Genomic DNA, 15,275 nt, shown 5'->3' with positions numbered 1-15,275 from the left:
CTGGATATTCTTATAAAAAAGATGAAACTAGATTCATTCTTCATGTGCTAAAGTAAGATAAAGGACAAATAAGGGAGAAATATAAATATTATATTTGTACTGTAAATACAAATAATAGGAGAAAACATTGGTAAGTATTTCTACAAGCTGTGAGAATAAATCTGGACTGTGACTCATATCCATAAATTTTAATAAAAGAAGAGACTGATAAAGTACACAATATAAAATCAGGATATGGTGCATGATACAAACCACCATAAGCCACGTTAGAAGGAATATGCCAAACTGGACATTTATTTGCAAATTATATAACAGACAAAGGGAAGCACACATGTATGTTTGTTCCAGAAAATAAGAAACCTCTGAAAACATATGGTCTCATGGCACAAGGACACAGGAGGCAATGTGAAGCATCCCTCACTGACCTAAGATGGAACAATTTGAACTCAAAAATAGACATAGACTGCAGTGTATGGAATCCTATCAAATATGCAAAAAATAACGTTAGGAAGAATATAATTTATATGCTTTCTTTGTTTGCTGGGGCCACATCATCATTGTTATGACAATGGATAAAAGCAAATCAAACTTTTATTCTTTCTTTCCTGATAGGTTAGTTTTGAATGTAATGAAGAGATATGAGAAAATGTAATTCTTAATGGAAGAATAAGAACTATTCTATGCAGAGGATATAATAGGATTAGAGAATTGCTATTTTGCACCCTCAGTGAAATAAGTGAAATTTAAAAAATACCAATCCATAAATGATAAGCAGTTACGTGAAAGAAATAGGAAGACATTCTCTGGACCCTCTGTCAACCTTAATATAAATATAAGTAGCAAAATCAGACATATGTATCCAAATGTGTTGTTTTAATTGGAATGTTCTGGAAGCTTAAAATACAAAGAGGTTTTGAAAGATTTAGTACCAAAAACTACTTCATTAATAATATGGTATTGCTCACATTGAAATGATAACATTTCGAACATATTGAGTTAAATAAATTATTACAATCAATTTCACATATTTCTTTTTCTTTTCTCTTATGTTGGTACTAGAAAATTTAAAATGACACACCTGGTTCCTACTTTATTTCTATTAGGCATTGCTTCCTGAGAAGATTGCCTCCCTTTTCAAAACTTAGGCTGCCTCTTCAAAAATCCAGAGATCATGAAGGTTATAAAATCTGATTAATTAATTAATTTCAGAGACAGGGTCATGCTCTGTTGTCCAGACTTGATTGCAGTGGCCTGATCATAGCTAACTGCAGCCTCCAACCCCTAGGCTCAAGCAATCCTTCGTCCTGAACCTCCGAAGTAGCTGAGGCTACAGGCATGCACCACTCTGCCTCACTATTTTTTTTTTTCAATTTTTTGTAGAAATGAAGAATCACTATGTCGCCCAGGCTGGTCTCAAAGTCCTGACCTCAAGTGATCCTCTTGTCTTGGCTTCCAAAAGTGCTAGGGTTACCTGCAGGGGCCACCATTCGCAGCCTCAAATCTGAAATTTTAAAATATTTATCATTGTTGTTTCCAATTTTGAATGTATATGTATACATATTACTCATAATGGATGTAACATTATATACAAGGTTAAATGCGAATGTCCTCCAGGCAATGTCAGGTCCCTGTAGGGAAAGGAAAGCCTGGTTGCAGCTATGAATAGGTGGGAACCCATCATCTGTCACTCAGGGGATTAAAGGGAGGAGCCTCAGGCCTTATCCAATCAGAAGGGTTGGGGCGAGAACTGTCCAATCAGGCTTGCAGCGGGAGAGGAAGGGGCGGCTTCTGCAAGCCGGTCTGGCCTCTGTCTCTTGCGTGGGCCCGCCAAGCATAATCTCTGTTCCTGCTCCTCCTCCTTTGCCCTGGAAGGTTCAAGTGTCTCCGCTGCAGCCTCTGTCACCCTGTGACCTGCAGGTGCTGCAAGATCTGTAAGGAGGATGCCGGGACAACACGGAAGCTGGGAGATGGTGAGTGAGTGGGGCTGGTTGTCCTGGGGGTTTGACACTGTCCAGAACTGGCTCTGGTGTGGGTCCCAGGCCTCCCCACATCGGCTCCAGAGTCTGTGGACCCGAGTCCCAGCTGCTGCAGCTCGGCCGTCCGACCCCTCTGGACACAGGATGGGAGCCAGAACTGCAGCCAGGACCCGGGGTGCCTGTCCCATCCCCACGTGACTTCGCACTGCAGGAAACCCTCTCTGAGCAGCTCTGCGCCCGCAGCACCGTGTCTCCCCTACGCTGTGCTGTAATGACGGGAGGATCTGCAGGGGAGAATCCCAACTCATTGGCGGGACCCGCGGGGGCCCCAGTCTGACCTTTCTCCTGTTAGACATTAAACTACGGCACCGTTAAAACATTAAAGAGTTTATCACAGCAAACCGATGTATGAGTCAGGAAGTCCCCAGCCATGGTTTGTGTTTGGGTGTCTACAGGAGGTGCTTGAAGGAAAGGCTTTTTTTAAATCTGTGCATCAGGAAGTAAACCAAATTTAGTAATTGATTGGTTATAGTTTTGTAGTTGCCTTTTTTGGACTATGACTGTGGCTGGCTTCTGGTTATGTAATTGGAGGTTAACTGGTAATTTGTAGTTGGTTAAGCATTTTTTTTTAATCTGTAAGTAATTTACAGAAAATGTATCTGAGTTAGATTCCAGTATCCTCAGGTAGGAAATCAGGATACAAGAGTCAGTTCAGTCTAATTGCCAACTGTTTAGTTATTTTAAAACTCCCCAGAAGGATTTGTTTCTCCCTGCATTTCCAAAAGTATGGCAAGCAGAATCTCAAATTCACCACTCTGTTTCCCCAGCATAACTCTCCTAGGGCTTGCAGTAAAATCCTGAATTTCTGGTTTTCCCCACATTCCCAAATGTCAGCTTCCACTAACCAGTTCACATTATCCACTATTTGTCCTTTATTGTACTTTTCAAAGAGACAGAGTATTTTAATTGTTTATCATTTTTCACAGAGTAGTGGGTAGCTCTTTTTAAAATATTTGTGTTTCTGAACATTTCTGAAGATGAGGAAATTAGAGAACATTGCCTTAACACTCTGCTTAAAGATTCTTTGTGTCTCTCCTTTTATCTTCCCTAGTCACAGACATCTTACCAGAATGTCTTTTGGTTGAGGTTTCTCTTTAGAAATTTTATAGGGTGATGTGGCCTCAGCCACCCTCCTGTCTTTTCCTGGGTGGGTTTCACAACAGTCTGGGGATGACCCAGAATGCCCATAGTGGCCACATCCCTTGGAGTGTAGTGAATATCAGTCCCTGGTCTTCTCCAAGAGCACAGCCTGAGATATGGGCCTGGAGCCTGCCAGGAGAGTTATCAGGATGCCTTGAGGCCGAGAGGAATTTCCTGGTACATCCTTCATTTAAAAAGCTCAGTTCTTTAGACATTAAGATTATCTTCCCCCAACCTCAGTTTTCATTTATTGGAGACATGCCAATTGGATGCTGTTATTGAGGAGAAAAGACCCAAATGATTCCTGCTTTCTGAATTTTCCCACCCTTTAGAAGGGAGGAAAAACTATCCCAAAGGATAAGGAAAACAGACTCCAGTGAGGTGGTGCAAGAACCTGCAAAGCAAAATGCACTTCAGGCACACAGAAGGGCACAGTGCAGTGTCTGCCGGGACAGAGGTCATCTGGTACTTCAGTGAGAAAGATGGGAGTGGGAGGATGTGCCAAGTGATAAGAAGGCCCGACTTCACATTTGAGTCACACATGTCCCTGTTTCTGTCATCACTTCACCTCCCTGGGTTTGTCACCTAGAAAAAATTTGTTATCTTATTTCAGCTTCAGTTTTTCTTTAACTGTGAAATGAATTTTAGCAGTAGAACTTGAAAGGTAAGAAAATATTTTGAAAGAGACATTAAAAGCATAACTATCAGAAAAAATTTTTGTCATATATTCCACTTGTTAAAGATTGTTATTTACCATTTTTCTTTCCAGAGTGAGTATAGTATCTTTCTCAGGTATGTTCTTTATTTGGAGGTAATTTTGAAATCCCAAGGCTTACCTTTGGGAATGCTACCTGGGGAAGGAAATAGGAAAAGTTTCTCTTCCATTTGGGTTGCAGAAAAATGAATAAATTTCCACCAGAAAATGGGGTAGAAAAATTGGTGAATGGGAAAGATTCACCAGAACATCCATTCATTCCTCTCTTTTGCAGGTTGGAGGATTTGTGATAGTGGGTAACTCTGTTTTGTTTCCTGTTATCTGGATGTTGAAGTTTAATGATTAATTTTATGAGACAGTATTTGGCAACTCCTAAATGTGTTTACTAAATGATTTGTTATAATGGAAATAATAATTAAATGGCCTGTTTATTGTCTAAAAGGGATAGATACTTTTCCTTTTCTTGTTGAGGTATGACATTTTAGTGCCTTACAATTTCTGTGATATTTTGATAGATATATTTTAGTTTTTCCCCATGATTCCTGGCTCTCAGCTCCTGTAAGCTTTGTTATTGCCTTAGAAACCAGATTATCTTTTGTTCGATTACTTGGCCTTTTGTCCTTGGTTTCTGAGTTAGCTTTTGACCAGTAAAGGTGAAAGATAGTCCTTTTTTTTTTTTTTTTTTTGAGACAGAGTCTCACTCTGTTGCCCAGGCTAGAATGCCATGGCATCATCCTAGCTCACAGCAACCTCAAACTCCTGGGCTCAAGCGATCCTTCTGCCTCAGCCTCCCGAGTAGCTGGGACTACAGGCATGCGCCACCATGCCCGGCTAATTTTTCCTGTATATATATTTTAGTTGTCCAGCTAATTTCTTTCTATTTTTTTTTTTTTAGTAGAGACAGGGTCTCACTCTTGCTCAGGCTGGTTGCAAACTCCTGAGCTTGAGCAATCCTGCTGCCTCGGCCTCCCAGAGTGCTAGGATTGCAGGCATGAGTCACCGCGCCCGGCCTGAAATAGTTTTAAATATAATATTTTTAGGTCCATGTTAAGTGTGAGACAGGACCGGTAGCGTGTTTTTCACAGTTGTATCAACAGTGCATGGCACATAATTAATGCAATACTATTATCAAATGCAATGAAACCCTATCCATATTTTGATTAAATTAACAAGACAGTGTCAAGAAGATTTGGTTAGCTCTATGGCATTCCCTTCATGGGGGTGGGGGGAACTAAACTTATTCCAGTCAGCAATGACTTTCTGGCTCTAGCCAAGTGTTGCTCATTAGTTTTTATCTTACTGCATAACTTTCAGTAGCTACAGAAACTCCTCCATGGTTTAAGTCAACACTGATGTCCTGGTTTCTCTGTATCCCCCTTTGCCCTTTCTTTTAGTCCCTTTTGCGGGTTGAAATCCAAAATCTTAAATGAACCCCTGTTTAGACTTGGTGTCTGTTCCTGACCTTACTCAATCCCAGAGTTTCAGGTTTCTCCTTGGTTTTGTCCTATTTTCATCCACAACTCCTCCTACATCTCATAAGATTCTCTTCTCAGCTCGTTGTATTAAACTTGTCTGCTGAAAAATGTAATGCTGCCTTCCTCAACAAAAATAAGACCAAACAAAAATTCCAACAACAAAAACCGACAAGAAAAAAATGTCCCCTCATGTTCTGTATCAGTAAACTATTCTACTAACTGCTCATGCACAAACTGACATGTGATTCTTCTGTTTTTTCACTTTCATGAGTCTCTCAATTCCATTACCTTTTCTTACTGTGACTTTTAACAACCATGGGCACTATACAAACACAGTGAAATGCTGGTAGGAAGTTAAACTGTACATGCTTTTTCTAAAATATTTTAGTATTTTGTACCAAGCACCTTTTCCACCCAGGCCTCTACCTTTGGGGATCAGTCCCATGGGAAAACTTAGAGGTAGATGGAGAGTTACACATAGACAGGTTCATTTTGTCAATAATAGTGACTTAGTAAACAGTATAAATCTCAAAATGTAAAAGTGGGCAAGTAAACTATGAACTGCAGTTCAAAGTGGCAAATATTAATATTTGGAACTTAGTATTATACTGTTCTAGTGAGAGAACAGACATGTTGTCAAGTAAATCCCCACATAAAATAGTGCTATTTTTAAAACATTTAAATTATGTGAAAAAATGTTCCTATGTATGGTGTTAAAGTATGTGTATTAAATGATGTGTGTTTATATATATGTATACATATATATAGACACACACATGCAGTGTTATCTTAACTTTGTACAAGCTATATTGACTAATTCAACGAATGCTTACTGAGTTCTTAACATTTGGGTGACACTTCTCACCCCCATCAAGAACATTGCTTTATTTTGTCTCATGGTGACTCTGTAGTAGCTGACATATTAGTGTCATAGAGAGACAGAGTTTGTTTAATGAGACCTGTCTTCAGAGAAATGTAGCCTTCTGCTTTGTAGGTGCCAAATCTAGGTGATTATTAGGGAACCTAAGGTTATTGAGATTCTTAGAGATAACTTAAAAGTGCTAAAAAGATGACAAATGCTAATGGCTGCTACATTTTTCCAGTGAAATACTTCATGGGTTCTATTGTGGTCCCAGTGTTTATGGTTTAGGGCAACAGATCACCCTGATTGGGAGACAGACAACTGTATGTTTATCGTGGAGTTGGAGCCAAGGCATGAGAGAGTCTCAGGAGAACAGCCCCTGTTACCGAGCAGAAGCTACACCACTCGTGATAAGACTGCTCCTGCTGAACTCCACTGTCCTTTCTGTCACAGATAAGGCCTCACAGATTCCGGTTTTGGGGTGATGGCTTAGTTTGTTTTTTGACATCTTGGTTTCCTGTGTTTTGCTTTGTTTTCTGATTTGGGTACATGCTGTCTCTAGCTGGTTAATATATTTTTTCTCTAATTTTTACAATTGATTTTTTTCATATCCACAGGACTATCAGCATAATTTATGAGGCCCAGTACAAAATGAAAATACAGAACATATTTACAAATTATAAAGCATTTAATTATGGAAATACGGGGAATCTAGATTGGGCTTAGGTGAGAAACCCCCATGGTCCATGATGCCACTGTGAATGCACATAGATATAACCCCCAAACACAATCCCCACACCCAACCTTCCCCAGAGATGAGGGCAGCAGTGGTCACGGGACAAGAGAGGGAAACATAAGGCCTTTTAGGGCCAGGTCACAGAGAAGCCAGTGGCCAAGACCCATCCCAGTGAGGCAATGAGAGATCAAATTGCATGAGCCCTGGTTCCAAGTCCTAGAACCTGCTAAGTTGTCCCTTCGGACTTCATTTACCAGATACAAACCCAAGTTAAATTTAATAAGAATTTTAAGAAAGCAGCCACAGAACATTAAGCCCCAAGTATGAGGACCCTCTTCTTAGCATGGGGCCCAGTAAAATTATGCTGACCACACACCCATGAAGCTGGCCCTACATCTTCATCTCAATAGATTGGTCAGGTTAATTGACAACCACCTTTAATATATGAGTTTCTACATCAACCCACCATGGATATTCAAAAAATAAAAACTAGTTCAACGCCCTGTTGGGAAAAATGGTATTTTATTTCAATTTAAGTGTTCATTTTTCTTGTTCTTGTTACCTGCACATCCTTTTATAAATTAATGGGATACTTCCATTATTTTTTGGATTTTCATTTTGGGGGACTAATTTGCTGCATGGATATTATCTTCTTAGCTCTTGCATATTCACTCCATGGGCTGCCATCTATCTTTTAACTTTTTGAAATACAAAATATTTTGTATTTAAACTAGTCAAATGTATGAATGTTTTAAAAATTATTTTTGTTCCATGAAAGCTTCCCAATCCTCAGGCTATAAATCTAGTTTCATAGATTTATTTTTAACATAACCTATTTTTTGCTTGTTTTATTTTTCATGCTTTTCACAGTATAACTGACGAAATTGTACATATTCGCGGTGTACAACTTAATGTTTTAATACACTTACATACTATGAAACAATAAGTATAATCAAGCTAATTAACATGTCCATCGCCTCACGTAATTAGCTTTTGTGTGTGTGAGTGGTGAGAATACTTAAGATCTACTCTCTTAACAAATTGCAAATATATAATACGGTATTGGTAACTATAGTCACCCTGCTGTATATCCATTTTCAGAACTTAATTTATATGAGAACTGCAAGTTTGTACTGTTTGACCAACATCTCCTCATTTTCATTACCCCCAGCCTCTCACAAGCACCATTCTACGTTCTACTTATATGAGTTGGACTTTTAAAAAAATTCTACATATAATTAAGAGCATATGGTATTTATCTTTCTGTGTTGGGTTTATTTGACTTAGCATAATGTTTTCCAGGTCTATCCTTTTAGATCCACGTTATCACAAATGGCAGGATATCCTTTTTAAAGGCCGAGTTGTGAGTTGTATTAACATTGTGCGTGTGTATCGCATTTTCTTTATCCATCAGGGAATGTACACTTGTTTCCAAACATTCTATTTTTTGAAATGAACATGGGAATGCAGATCTCTTCCAGACAGTAATTTTATTTGTTTTGGATATATATCCACAAGGGGGATTTCTGTATCATATGGTCCTTCTATTTTTAATTTTATTTGAGGAACATCCATAGTGTTTTCATTAATGCCTCTGCCAATGTAAATGTCTCACCAACAGTGTACAAGTGCTACATCCTAGCCAACACTTATCTTTTCATTTTGTTTTTTGAGAATAGCCACCTTAACTGTTGAGAAATGATATCTCATTGTGATTTTGATTTACATTTCTTTGATGATTAATTAGTGAAGTTGAGCACATTTTCATATACCTGTTGGCAACTAGTATTTTGTGTTTTTTTTGGGAAAACTGTTCAAGTATCTTGTTCTTTTTAAAATGGTATTATTTGCTTTTTTCCAGTTGAATTGTATGAGTTCCCTATATATTTTGGGTATGACTCCCATATGGGATATATGGCTTGCAAATATTGTCTCCCATCCCTTTAGTTTCCTTTTCATTCTGTTAATTGTTTCCTGTGCTGTGCAGAAACTTTCTCAGTTGATGTAGTTCTGCTTGTTTATTTTTGCTTTCATTGTCTTTTTTGGTGTGATAGTGTAAAAATTATTGTTAAGACCCATATCATGGAACGTTTCCCCTATGCTTTCTTTTGGAAGTTTATGTCTTCACATCATATGTGTAAAACATTAGTTCATTTTGGGTTGATTGGTATTTATTCATTTATTTAGAGATAGGGTCTTGCTCTGTTGCCCAGGTTGATTGGTATTTATTTATTTATTTTAGAGGCAGGGTTATTTTTTACTATTTATTTATTTATTTATATAGAGACAGGGTCTTGCTCTGTTGCCAGACTTGAATGCAGTGGCTTACTGCAGGATTATAGCCCACTGCAGTGCAGACTACTCCTGGGCTTAAGCAACTTGTCTGCCTCAGGCTCCAGAGTAGCTAGGACTATGAGGTGTGTGTTACCATGCCTGGCTAATTTTTAAAAAATATATATTTAAAAAATATATATCCCTTTGTAGGGATGTGTATCACTATGTTGCCCAGGCTACTTTTGAACTCTGGCTTCAAGTGATCCTCCCGCCTCTGCCTCCCTAATTGCTGGAATCACAGCTCTGAGCCACCTTGCCCAGCCATTGAGTTGATTTTTATATATGGTGTAAGCTGAGGGTCCAACTTTAATTTTTTGCATATGGATGTTCACTTTCCTACCGCAGCCAAGGGAGGGGGCACTGACTGAGAGCGAGCGAGCCAGCGAGGTTGGCAGCCACACAAGCATCAGGCCGCACCCTGTCATCTGCTGGACCCGGGGCCCCGGTGCTGCAGTCCTGTTCTGGCGCCAGGCAGAGGCAGGCAGAGGCCCGCCAGGCTCTCCCCTGCAGCCTCTTATCAGCTCCATGGCCCTGGTGGCCCAGCCAGGCCCGCCCCTCTCCGCTGCTCCGCCCAGGCCTCTGGGGAAGAGGAACTGGCGCCGCGCCCTCCCACACCCTCGGAGCCTCAGGCCTGCTGGCAGGCAGAAGGACAAGAGATGCGAGTGGTGTTGGACAGTGTGATGGCCGCCTGAGATATATTCATGAAACTTCAAGTACCTCCCAGAAGCCAAGATTTGTGGGAAGTGCTGGGAGTCCAGGCTAGAGGTCCATGCAGGCAGCAGCTGATGCTCTCTGGTCGCCTGGGATGTATTTCTCAAACTTCAGGCCCCTCTCAGAAGCCTGGATGATGTGGAGCCCCAGCCTGCTGAGCCACAGGAATGTAATCACTTGTCAGTGTGAATTCCATGCTTGGCAGAGGTGTGGAGCCATCATCCCATTCTAATTTAAGCACATTTCCATTAACCCCACCCCACAATTTCATACTGTTTGCAGTTACTCCCCATTCCCCTCCAGCGCTGGACTACTGTTAGTTTCCATTCTGTCCCCAGAGATTCATTTTTTTCTGGACTTGTCTTATAATCAAAACCATACAGAATGTGGTCTCTTGTGTGTGATTTCTTTCTGTCAGCTTAATGTTTTTGAGCCCCATTCCTGTTGTAGCATGTATCATTTTATTCATTTTGATTGCTGAAAGGTGTTCTATTATAAAGGCATACCACACGTTGCTTTTCGTTTTACTCATTGAAAGGTATTTGGGTTGTTGTGCCTTTGTGTGGACGTAGGTTTTCATAACTTTTAAGCACATAACTGGCAGTGGAGCTGCTGGGTCAATGTGGTAATTCCATATAAAACATTTTGAGAAACTCAAATTGTTTTTCGAAGTGACTGCGCCATTTTATACTCCCGGTATCCATGTGTAGGAGTTCTGTATTCTCCACATCATTGCCCTTTTTCGTCTGTTGTTATATTAGAGTTATTCTCCTGTGTATGAAGTGGTATCTCTTTGTAGTTTTGATTTTCATTTGCCTGATGACTAATATTAAGTTTAGATTTACGTATTTATTGTCAATCTGTATGTCTTTTTGGCAAAGTGTCTATCAAAATCATGACTTTGTTTTTAAATTTGCTTTTTAAATCGTATTTTGTAGTTTTTACTATAAAATCAGTGAACTGTCTTCCTAGATTTATTTTTGTATTTTCATTCTTTTTCATGTAATTTTGATTGCTATTGTTTTCTTAATTACATTCTCAGAATGTTCCTTGCTAGTGTATAGAAACAATTGATTTTTACTTCTCAATGTCATATTCTGCAACATTTCTGAACTTGTTTATTGCTTTGCATTTTTAATAGATTCCTTAAGATTTGTTTTACATACAGTAGTATGTTATGGGCATTAAAAGGAAATACTCTTTCCTTTGCAAGTATATTTATACTTAAATATATGTCAGGCCAAAGGAAAATTGTACTAAATGATATTTATAAAATAATAAAACTCTAAATATTGAATATTATTATAAAGATGAGGAAATAGACTTCAAGCTTCACCTTCTCCCAAATAACATATTATCTAAAGCAAAATAGCATTGGGTTTTACAAATAGCTTTTCTTCCTTTCATTACCATTCTCTTCTGACCTAAGGCGATAAACTTTATGATCAGTTTTGGTTCCTGGTCTATTTAATTGTGTTATTCTCCCTAATGTTCCCAAGAGTGTGTATATGCTTTGGGGCTTATAAAATTAAGAATATTCTAAGATGAAAGTGAGAATAATAAAGATGAACTTGATCTACATTATCTATCTCTGAGAGTCCTTAAGGGTCTCTCCCTCAACGCAACCCAAAAACAACCTGGTTTCCACATGTCATCGTGAGTGCTGAGATTTGCACTCAAATTTATAAGTTTTTATTGTATCAGATAAGACCCACTCCCCCTTTACACCAAGACCTATCTATATGATCTCTATACATTTTTCTTCTATTTCATTTCTCTCAGGTCTGCATTATGTTTTAAGATCCCATGATTATTTTATACTGTGGTAGCCAAATTCATTCAATGAAAATACAGGAAACACAGTTAAGTTTAAAATTCAGAAAAAAACAACAAATAACTTTATATTATAACTATAAAATATTGGAATATTTTCATGCAACTATATCTACATATGTCCATCCTCCTAGATATTGTGTAGAATTAATATATATATACACACACACAGATTATTAGAAATTTATATTTAAGAGACTTTCTTGTACTTTATCTGTCGACCCCATGCAAACAGATTCATATGCCTTCCCAGTTCAGGCTCAGCACCAATGTCCTCTACAGTCTTCCTGCAGAAGGAGGCCATATGACCAAGCAGATACACTCACTCTTTCTTGTGGAATGTGAGAGCCATTTACAGAGTGAGGGCATGAATTAGATGTTGTGGTGAGCTGAATAGTACTTGGAATGAGAAAAGAAACTAATAAAATTCTTATCTCTGTTACTTTTCCGAGTATTTTTATTAACTCTTTTTGGTATATGGCTTGCAATATTGCAGGACAATAATACAATTATTCAAGTAGATAGTTATAAATAATTCCACATACATTACTAATTCATGCCCAATTATTGTTTAACTTGTACTGGATTGTGAGCCTTAAGATGTGGAGACCATTGAGCCTTGAAGTCAAAATCCTCCTGGTGCTTCTCCTGAGGGCAACATGGGAACAGACTCCAGCCAAGCTGAAGCTGCAGATGTATGTTATTGGGAACTATTCGGCTTCTTAATTCTAACAGTTGAGATAAATATGTCCATTTACTAGTTTAAGAATTTGGAGAAAGAGTAAGAAAAACATATGTAATGAACTGTGTCATTTTTCGTATAAAGTCATACATGTCAGGTGATTTTGGAGCAATGTTCTACCTCAGCCATGCTTTTCTGAATATGAACCAACAACACTAACTGAAATGTTATCTGCATTGTTTTACAGATTTATACTTTTCTTGCTGATTTTCCTGAGTTCTAAATAGATTCTAGTTATCAGTCCTTTATTGCATGTGTAGCATTCAAAAACTTTTTCCCATTCTGTAGGATGTCTATTTACTCTCATGACAGTTTCAAGTAGACCTACCATTTGATCCAGCAATCCCATTATTGGGCATCTATCAAAAAGAAAAAAGACATTCTATAAAAAAGACATGTGCACCCAAATATTTATAGCAGCTCAATTCACAATTGCAAAGATGTGGAAGCAACCAAAGTGCCCATATATTGATTATAGAGTTGGAATGTATTCTACTAAGTGAGGTATCCCAAGAATGGAAAAATAAGCACCACATGTACTCACCATCAAATTGGTTTCACTGATCATCACTTAAGAGCACATTCGGGAATAACACTAATGGGGTGTCAGGCAGATGTGGGTGGGGGGAGGGGATGAGTGTATACATACACAATGAGTGCCATGTGCACTAAGGGATGGACACGTTTGAAGCTCTGACTCAGGGAGCGGGAGGGCGATATACATAACCTAAACTTTTGTACCCCCACAATATGCTGAAATAATAATAAAAAAATAAAAAATAAATAAAAAAGATGCCTGTATTTGGAACAAATGACATGAGAATATAGTTTCTAAATTATTCAGTGAAATTTCACAAGAGATTCAGATACAGATACAGAGATGTCTTGATTTAGACACTCGGGGAGTCATCTATACTATTGGAGACCTAACTGTTTTTAAAGGCAAAAGGGTCATTAATGAGTTCATTGAAGTATCAAGAAAAGGTTTACATGTGAGCATTTTGATGCAACCTCATGGATATCATAATATTGGGAAACATGTCATTTGGTTATTTTGGTTTTTATTTTTATTTTTTTTTGAAAATTGAAGGCAGAATTTTACCAATTCTCTCCTGAGATAGAGAGAATTTACATACAGGGTTTAATCACATGGAAACTAATCTGGGAGAGAGACAGGACCATTTTGAGGAGACACAGTTAATGTTAAAAATGTGTACATTTTAATTCCCTGACCCTGGGACTATATTAGATAATCCAATCTAAGATAATTAAGGTGCAGATGCCATCAACATTAATAAGTAGCTGACTTTATGGCAGAAAGATCATCCTGCACTGTCAGGGTAAGCCCCATGCAATTACAAGGGTATATAAATGTAGAATAGGGAGGAAGGAGAAAAAATGTCAGTGGTGAGCTGTGAGGTCAAATCAATGGAACGTTATTTTTCAAGATGTTTTTGGTAGTTCTTTTCCATCTGCATAAAATTTTTTTTAGTTCAATTGTACAAACACCTGTGATTTATTTTTATATCACATTACTGTCCTGGGTGCTGAAAATTAAATACAGAAATGTAGAAAGTAAAGAAATGCTTTATAATGGCCCCAGGTACTGTAGGAGTATAGCTAATGTGCACCGTATGCAGGTGTGACAGTGAATGTCTGGGTGTTTGATAAATCAATAATTTTGTGTATAAAATAAAATTTAGCCTGTATTTTTAAGAATTCATATGACATAGGGTTAATGAAGACAAATGAGTGGAATTAAAATGACTTTTGTGATATTAATAATTTTGACTATGAAACAACATGGATGATGGAAAATTTATTCCTTTTTTTTCCCAGATACATAATATACATCTCCTTTTTGCCATTAAGATGAACACACTTTCCAATTATGATATTATTAAGGAGCACATTTCTTTTCCAAGCTGGTATTGGAATCTCAGTGAACACCTTCCTCCTTTTCTTCTGCATCTTCACAGTCCTTCTGGATCACAGGCCTAAGCACACTGACATGACCACCAGTCACTTGGCTCTTGTCCACATCATGTTGCTTCTTACTGTAGTGTTCTTGGTGTCACCAAACCTCTTTGAATCACTCAATTTTCAAGATGGCTTCAAGGGTAAGGTGCTTTTCTACATGAACAGGGTGATGAGGGGCCTCTCCATGTGCACCACCTGCCTCCTGAGTGTGCTCCAAGCCATCACCATCAGACCCAGTACCTCCTGGTTGGCAAGATTTAAACATAAATTTAAAAATTATACTTTCCACACTGTTGCCTTGTTATGGTCCCTCAGTTAGTCCTGCAATAGTTATGTAATCTTCCTCCTATGGCTTCCTCCAATGTGACGCAGACTGATATGCTGCTGTTCAATAAATGCTGCTTAATTTCCCCCATGAAGTCCATCATCAGGGGCCTTATATTCACTCTGATGTTATCCAGGCATGTCTTCTCTGTGGGAATCATGCTGCTCCCAAGTGAATACATGGTGGTTCTCTTATTCAGGCATAAAAGAAGGTCCCAGCATCTTCACAGCACCAGCCTCTCTCCAAGAGCCTCCCCAGAGCAAAGGGCCACTGAGACCATCCTGCTGCTGGTGAGTTGCTTTGTGGTCACGTACTGGGTGGACTTCAGCGTCTCATCCTCCTTAGTCCTATCCTGGGTGCCTGACTCAGTAATCGTGGTGTCCAGG

The sequence above is a fragment of the Lemur catta genome, chromosome 13 (genome assembly GCF_020740605.2).
Source record: "Lemur catta isolate mLemCat1 chromosome 13, mLemCat1.pri, whole genome shotgun sequence".
In the NCBI taxonomy this organism is placed as follows: Eukaryota; Metazoa; Chordata; class Mammalia; order Primates; family Lemuridae; genus Lemur; species Lemur catta.
The sequence above is the reverse complement of the archived record's forward strand: the minus strand, read 5'-3'. Positions refer to the sequence as shown.